Here is a 7,491-nt window from a genome sequence, read left to right on the forward strand (position 1 = left end):
GACTTTTGCACCTTGCCTGCACATTACAGCAAGGGACGGTTCAACACTGCAGCTGTGGTGCAATAGGGAAAATCCCAGATAAAGTGAGGATACCGCGAGGGAAATTGTCAAATTCCCTCCTTGCAGGGAGACTATTTTTAAAGCAGTGAAAACATGAGAAGTAATGTGTGAGTGCCTGGCTGCTTTGATTTCTTGTTAGAAATATGCCACTAGAAAGGTCAGCATTTAAAACTCTTCCCTTAATTCCCCTAAACTGAGTGACTTCCTCTGCCATTTAAGCAAGCCACTTTGCTAGGAGAAGTCAGATCAGGCAGAACTGGCCAAATGGCTGATTGTGTCCCCAGACGGGTTATCATACTAATCTAGTGGCTTTGTGCCCATCATTACAAATGAACAGTTGTTCACTTTTAAATTCCAGATCATTAGCTGAATTTGAATTCCACAGTAAATATGATGGGATTTGAACTTGAATCTTTGGAGTGTTGGAGCTTTTGGATTACTAATCCAGCAATTTAAGCATTTCATCAAACTTATTGGTTTGCAACATCACAAGCAGGCCTTGAAAGATGCTTTGTTGTTTACAAATACAGATGAATGGTACTGTCAGAGTAAATATGTTGTCACCAAATTTAATTGTGCCTGCATCAAACAGTAATTCAAAATCAAAAATGTTTCATGCAATCTGAGCTGCATGAACTTCCTTTGAAGAGAAAATGATCCTATTGTATTTTGTAAAGATGGCTAAGATAATCTTGACCACATCATGTGCTATTGCTTTTGCTGCACACATGCCATAGTCTTCTTTGGCTTGGCTTCGCGGACAAAGATTTATGGAGGGGGTAAAAAGTCCACGTCAGCTGCAGGCTCGTTTGTGGCTGACAAGTCCGATGCGGGACAGGCAGACACGATTGCAGCGGTTGCAAGGGAAAATTGGTTGGTTGGGGTTGGGTGTTGGGTTTTTCCTCCTTTGCCTTTTGTCAGTGAGGTGGGCTCTGCGGTCTTCTTCAAAGGAGGTTGCTGCCCGCCAAACTGTGAGGCGCCAAGATGCACGGTTTGAGGCGTTATCAGCTCACTGGCGGTGGTCAATGTGGCAGGCACCAAGAGATTTCTTTAGGCAGTCCTTGTACCTTTTCTTTGGTGCACCTCTGTCACGGTGGCCAGTGGAGAGCTCGCCATATAACACGATCTTGGGAAGGCGATGGTCCTCCATTCTGGAGACGTGACCCATCCAGCGCAGCTGGATCTTCAGCAGCATGGACTCGATGCTGTCGACCTCTGCCATCTCGAGTACTTCGACGTTAGGGGTGTAAGCGCTCCAATGGATGTTGAGGATGGAGCGGAGACAACGCTGGTGGAAGCGTTCTAGGAGCCGTAGGTGGTGCCGGTAGAGGACCCATGATTCGGAGCCGAACAGGAGTGTGGGTATGACAACGGCTCTGTATACGCTTATCTTTGTGAGGTTTTTCAGTTGGTTGTTTTTCCAGACTCTTTTGTGTAGTCTTCCAAAGGCGCTATTTGCCTTGGCGAGTCTGTTGTCTATCTCATTGTCGATCCTTGCATCTGATGAAATGGTGCAGCCGAGATAGGTAAACTGGTTGACCGTTTTGAGTTTTGTGTGCCCGATGGAGATGTGGGGGGGCTGGTAGTCATGGTGGGGAGCTGGCTGATGGAGGACCTCAGTTTTCTTCAGGCTGACTTCCAGGCCAAACATTTTGGCAGTTTCCACAAAGCAGGACGTCAAGCGCTGAAGAGCTGGCTCTGAATGGGCAACTAAAGTGGCATCATCTGCAAAGATTAGTTTGACGAAAACAGCCAGGAAATCCAGGAGCTGCTGGCAAAGAAGCGAGCTGCCCACCAGGCTCACCTTACAAAGCCGTCCTGTCCAGAGAAGAAACAAGCCTTCCGTCGCGCATGCAGCCATCTTCAGCGCAAACTCCGGGAGATCCAAAATGAGTGGTGGACTAGCCTCGCCAAACGAACACAGCTCAGCGCGGACATTGGCGACTTCAGGGGTTTCTACGAGGCTCTAAAGGCTGTGTACGGCCCCTCACCCCAAGTCCAAAGCCCGCTGCGCAGCTCAGACGGCAAAGTCCTCCTCAGCGACAAGATCTCCATCCTCAACCGATGGTCAGAACACTTCCAATCTCTTTTCAGTGCCAACCGCTCAGTACAAGATTCCGCCCTGCTCCAGCTCCCTCAACAGCCCCTAAGACACATGCCATAGTAATATAATGGCAACAGATGTGATGTGAAGCTTGCTGTTTGTCAAAGGTTCCAGCTAGGAGCATTTTACATTTCATTATGATACTGTTTCATGTTAATAAGGAATCTGTCCTAGGGTATAATGCTGAACTTTAGACATGACTTAGATCTGCTGCTCTATTTCACTTGAAGTAATCTTTAACTGACACTTGGTAGTGCCACAATTCCTTATGTGTTAGAACTCTAAGTTAAATTGGGGTGTATTATTTATAGTTAGAGTCGACAAGGTGTGTGAGCAAGATTGATTCAGGTATATAAATGCTATGTGCCAAAGGATAACACATATGCAAGCAGATTATATCATTGGGAATATGGTTTCAGAACAAGACCAAAAAAAAACAAGATTAGCAAACATTAAGACTCAAACAGGGGAAAAGATAAGAAAAGATGTAGAAAAGCATTGACTCAATAGATTTTGATAAAACTTCAGGGAAAAAAATTGCATTTGGCAAAATACTAAAAAGGTTTCTCCACCAATAAATGAAAGAACAAGCTGTGTGCAAAAGATGCAAGTATTAATATACACCTTGAGGGAATTGCTTTCGTAAAGATGAGCAAAGCTGTGAATGGATATGAAGAGGAAGGAGAATTTTAACATGACGTAATAAATCAACTTAAGGATGATATCTGTGTAGAATAGTGCAGAATAAGATTAATTTAGAAATATTTTACAACATCACATTGAAAGGGGTTGTTCAGCCTATTTTGTCTGTGCCTGTATGTTGCTAAAACATTAAAATAAATCTTTCTATATATTCTTGTGTCTTTCTCTTTTTAAAATATTTACGTGATTTTCCTTGAAATTAATTTTAAAAAATTCTGTTTTCCAAAGATTTCAATGTTATAACTATTTTTTGTAAAAACTTTTAAACTTTCTGCTAATCTTCATAATTACAACTTTGTTCATCATAACATTTCATCATAAACACCCTTGATTTTATTCTTATTCATTCTGTTAGCTCTTCATTGTTTCCTTGAACATTTCTATTCAAGCTTGTCCTCATCCACTTTGCTCTAGCATTCCATTTCCAAAACCTTAATATTTGTTTTTATAACATCTGCTGAAGTACTATTATAGATCAGGGTTATGTAGTGAGGTGTTGAAAGACAAATGATTAAGTGATGAGGAAGCAAAATTCTGGAAGCGCCAAAAGCATGGATTATGGATCCATTGTCATTAAAATTGGGTGGAAATAGTGTCAGGTAATAATTTGAAAGTGGTGATTGTCATTTTTCCATATAAATTGACTGAAGTATTTATAACTCAACTGTACTTGAGCAACATAGTAATGTAAATTGGTGTTTTATTCTGTGGAGCTTGAACAAAATAGGATAGGGCCAGGCCATAAAATACAATTAAAATTCTCAGTATTGACATTGTTAGGTTGTTCAATATTTGTCTTTACCCTAATGTGATGCATGGCTGTAATAATGGAACAAATTTCAGTAAATGAGCTAGGCATTGTACATGCACAAATTAAAAATGACAAAATGCTTGTCAGTAAAGTCACCGAAAGCAGCATATAGGGTGAATAGATGCAACCTGATATTATGTTAACCATTTGGGCAATTGAATAAAAGTTATTGTATAAAATATGCAGCCAAGCTTCAAAGTGGCATAGATACAAGGTTTTTGTCATAGGTCTCAACACTTGTGATCAAGCAAACAAAAAGACTAAAGGGATTTGAACTGCAGGCATAGATGGCCATGGATTATATATTATGCAACATTTCAGAATTTTAACAAGGAAATTGTGCTGGAGATAAAGCATTAATAAAGATATAGAAGGTAGACCTTGTACATCATTTGAAAAGGGAGGATACAATCTGAGTAAGAGAAGCAGTTTCTATGGATGAGTTTTGAGTTGAAGAGGGAGCAAGTGCCAAAATAGAAGCTAGATTGTGATACTGGGATAGTGAGGCAAATAGACACTAGGTATCTTGCATACCAAGGAAGTTTGGTCTTGTAATGAAGATGAATAATTGAGTATTGAAGTAGAATTGTGTAGTATGTGGATAAAGTGCTGTCCCTATCCCCCTACTGCAGGGAACTTAAGAGGTTTAGAAACAGAAAATAGAAGCAGGAGTAGACCATTGTGCCCATTGAGCCGCTCCACCATTCACATGATCATGGTTGATGGTCCACTTCAGTACATTGTTCCTGTCTTCTCCCCATATCTCTTCTTCATTTGACATTCACAATTATATCTACCTCTTTGAGTGTGGTTAATGACTAGTCTCCACTGCCTTCTTGAGTGGATAATTCCACAGGTTCTCAACCCGCTGATAAAGGAATTTCATATCCCATACCTTGAGGCTGTGACTCCTGGTTTCTGATGCTCCAGCCAGAGAAACATCCCCCCTTTATCTGGTCTGTCTCGTCCACCAAATTATCATGGTGAATGCTTTGTCATATGTGATGTACAACACAGCAAGTAAAGGTACATATCATAAGCATTAAAAATCCATTGTGGGGTGTGAAATTATGTGAGGGATGAATTGGGATATTATAAAGATAAGTAGAGGTGGGACATTGAGGCAGTTAAAGAAGATTCCTCCACTTTGGAACTAAAAAGATGTCCTTCATATTTTCAGGAAGGATTGTAGATCAAGGCTCTTGATAGTAGTTCACAATAGAAATATTTGTCTTGTATTCCTTTAGTTCTCCAGGATTCTAAGCATTATAAAGTAATTTAAGGTTTATGTTGTTACCTGTATGTTTGATTTGGTTCAATTGATTGCGTATTTACCTCTTAATCAGAAGTTCATCATTCCATGATTTAAGTACAAATTTAGGTTAACTATTTCAGTACAAGACAGATTGAGTGGTGATGAGATTAGGCATTAATTCAAGGTTGTGATTGGTTGAAGGTCTACCTTCAAGGAATGTCCTTGTTCTAGTTGCACGACTGAACAAAAATCACCTTTCATCTCATTGAAAGTTAAACTTGTGCAAATTGACTATTGTCAGAGAGATATTTCAAAGGGAAGTAATCAATGTGAAATATATGAAACTCATTGCCGAAAGATTAGACAACAAAGTTTCTAGAGATTAATTATATAAAGCAAGGTAGTGCAGAAGATATCACGAGATAGGTTTACAAAGCAAATTAGTTGATATAGCGTTTAACAGTGGGTAACAGAGAATCAGGCAACTGCATTTATAAAATAAATATGTAAAATGTGTCAAGGATATACAATTCAAATGAAAGTTAAATTCAGAATTGAATGATATTTTTCAAGTCCTGCAAACTTTATATATATTGTTATACAGGCTAAATTTCCTAAAGTTTTATTTGATTTATGCTTGTACAGAGAAAGGGATTGCAAAACCTTTCAAGGTGTAAAATTGGTTAAGCAGGATCATGGGTCTTTGGGACCCACTCAGGACTCATAATGAGTTATTTTGTCTATGGTTTGTGTTTTATGTGGATCTCAGAATGCATTATCACATGTGGTCTGCAATTTGCTATCCTAGATACTCCGTTGTTGTTTTTTTCCCCTCGAAATAATCGTCCTCAAAATTTGTTGCTCTTTATCCCTTCGGCTGTCCCTTGAAGCTCGTGTACCTTTGCATTTGGTAATATAGTTTGCGCTTTTACTATTATCTATTCAAACGACCTTGGAATTTTAACATCCTCCCTATGTCTAATCTGTCCTCGGAAATACATTGTCTCCGGCATCTAGTTAAATTTCTTCAGAATTTACGGCTCGCCGTATCTGATCCCATGTACTTAGAATTTACTGTCTCCTGACATCTAGCTTCAATTCCTCAGAATTTACTCTGCACTGGAATCTGATCCCATGTCCCGAGAACTTGATGTCCTTTGGGTTATTCTGCCATGTTTTCTGAATTTACAGCCTCCCTGCTATCCTGTTCTATGTCCTCAAAATTTAGTGTTGGCTGGTATCTGGTCCGATGGCCTTCGGAATTTATAGTCAGCGATGCTAAATGTGCGTTCTAAGAATTTACTGTTCCTTTATTTCTAAACCTTTGTTCTTGGAATCTTTAGTAATTTTCCAGTTGTTCAGTAGTTACTTTCCTACGTTTTCAATCTTACGTCCTCACTATTTTCTGGGCCCAGGACCCCATTCGGCGTGCACCTCGTTAACTATACCGACGAGAGATTGCTGGTCATCTAATGCAATTTTTTTCCAGCGTTAAACACTGATCTGTTTCCTGGGCAATCAGAGAAAAGGCAGTGAGATTTCATGCCCTCCATAACCCCCATCCCCCGCCCGACACACACACACACACACACAACTACTCTCAGCAGGGAACTGTACCAATGTTGACATAAGTAACATTTTAACTCGGTCCCCTGGTGCGAGCCAGATCCGATCGTTGTTTTATTATAAATGGTCTCATCGGTGAAAAGGGGAGGAACCCCATAATTTGTTGTAACTTCTACTAATGAAAGTGGAAACCGGATTGTGAGCTTCAGATGGGAAGACTTCATCTCCTCTGATGAATTCTGTGACGGTTCGGTGCAGTGGGTCGGATACAGTTCCTCAGACCCCCTGAGCCAGCGCGGAGGGAAGCTGAAGCTTCGCTGCCGTTCCCTTCGGCAGCGAGTTCAGATAAACCCAGAGCTGCGGGTAGTTCCTGGGAACCGATCCCGCTCCCTTCAAGCTCACTCCAGTCCCGTATCCCGGACTGAGATCGGGCAGCGCTCGATGTTGGGCGTGCCGAATTGAGCCCGGATCGATGCCGAGACTGGATTCTCCGCGTCCAGCTCTCACATCGAACCAGGGTGGCGATGTTGTTGCAATCGCGTGTCCTGTTCCGGACTGCACCGGGATCGCCGCTGGCGTTTGGATTTAACGGTCAAGCTTTGAACCGAGCTGAGCTCAGATTTACGATCATATTGCCCCATCCCAAAGCATGGTGTTGGGGTGGGAACCTTCCGCGTTCTAGACCGCTCCGTCCCATCCCCTGCACTGATCAGTGTCTGTACTCAAGCCCTGAGCCAAATCGATACTTGCTGCTGGGACATCCTACCCTGTCCTGTCCCGGTCCCAGGCCCCGAGACCCGGGCAGAGCCGAGCCGAGCTTGGTGCTGATGCTGGTCCCTCGTCGGAACCCAAACCTCTTGCTCATCTGTCTGCGTCCCCGCCGCCAAGCACCGTGCCGGGCCAATCAGAGGCGGGTCCCCGCAGGCCACGTGACAAACCAGAAGCCCCCCCACCCGCCGCTCCAATCGCAGCCGAGGGATGTATCAGAAAAAG

The sequence above is a fragment of the Narcine bancroftii genome, chromosome 4 (assembly GCF_036971445.1).
Source record: "Narcine bancroftii isolate sNarBan1 chromosome 4, sNarBan1.hap1, whole genome shotgun sequence".
Classification (NCBI taxonomy): domain Eukaryota; kingdom Metazoa; phylum Chordata; class Chondrichthyes; order Torpediniformes; family Narcinidae; genus Narcine; species Narcine bancroftii.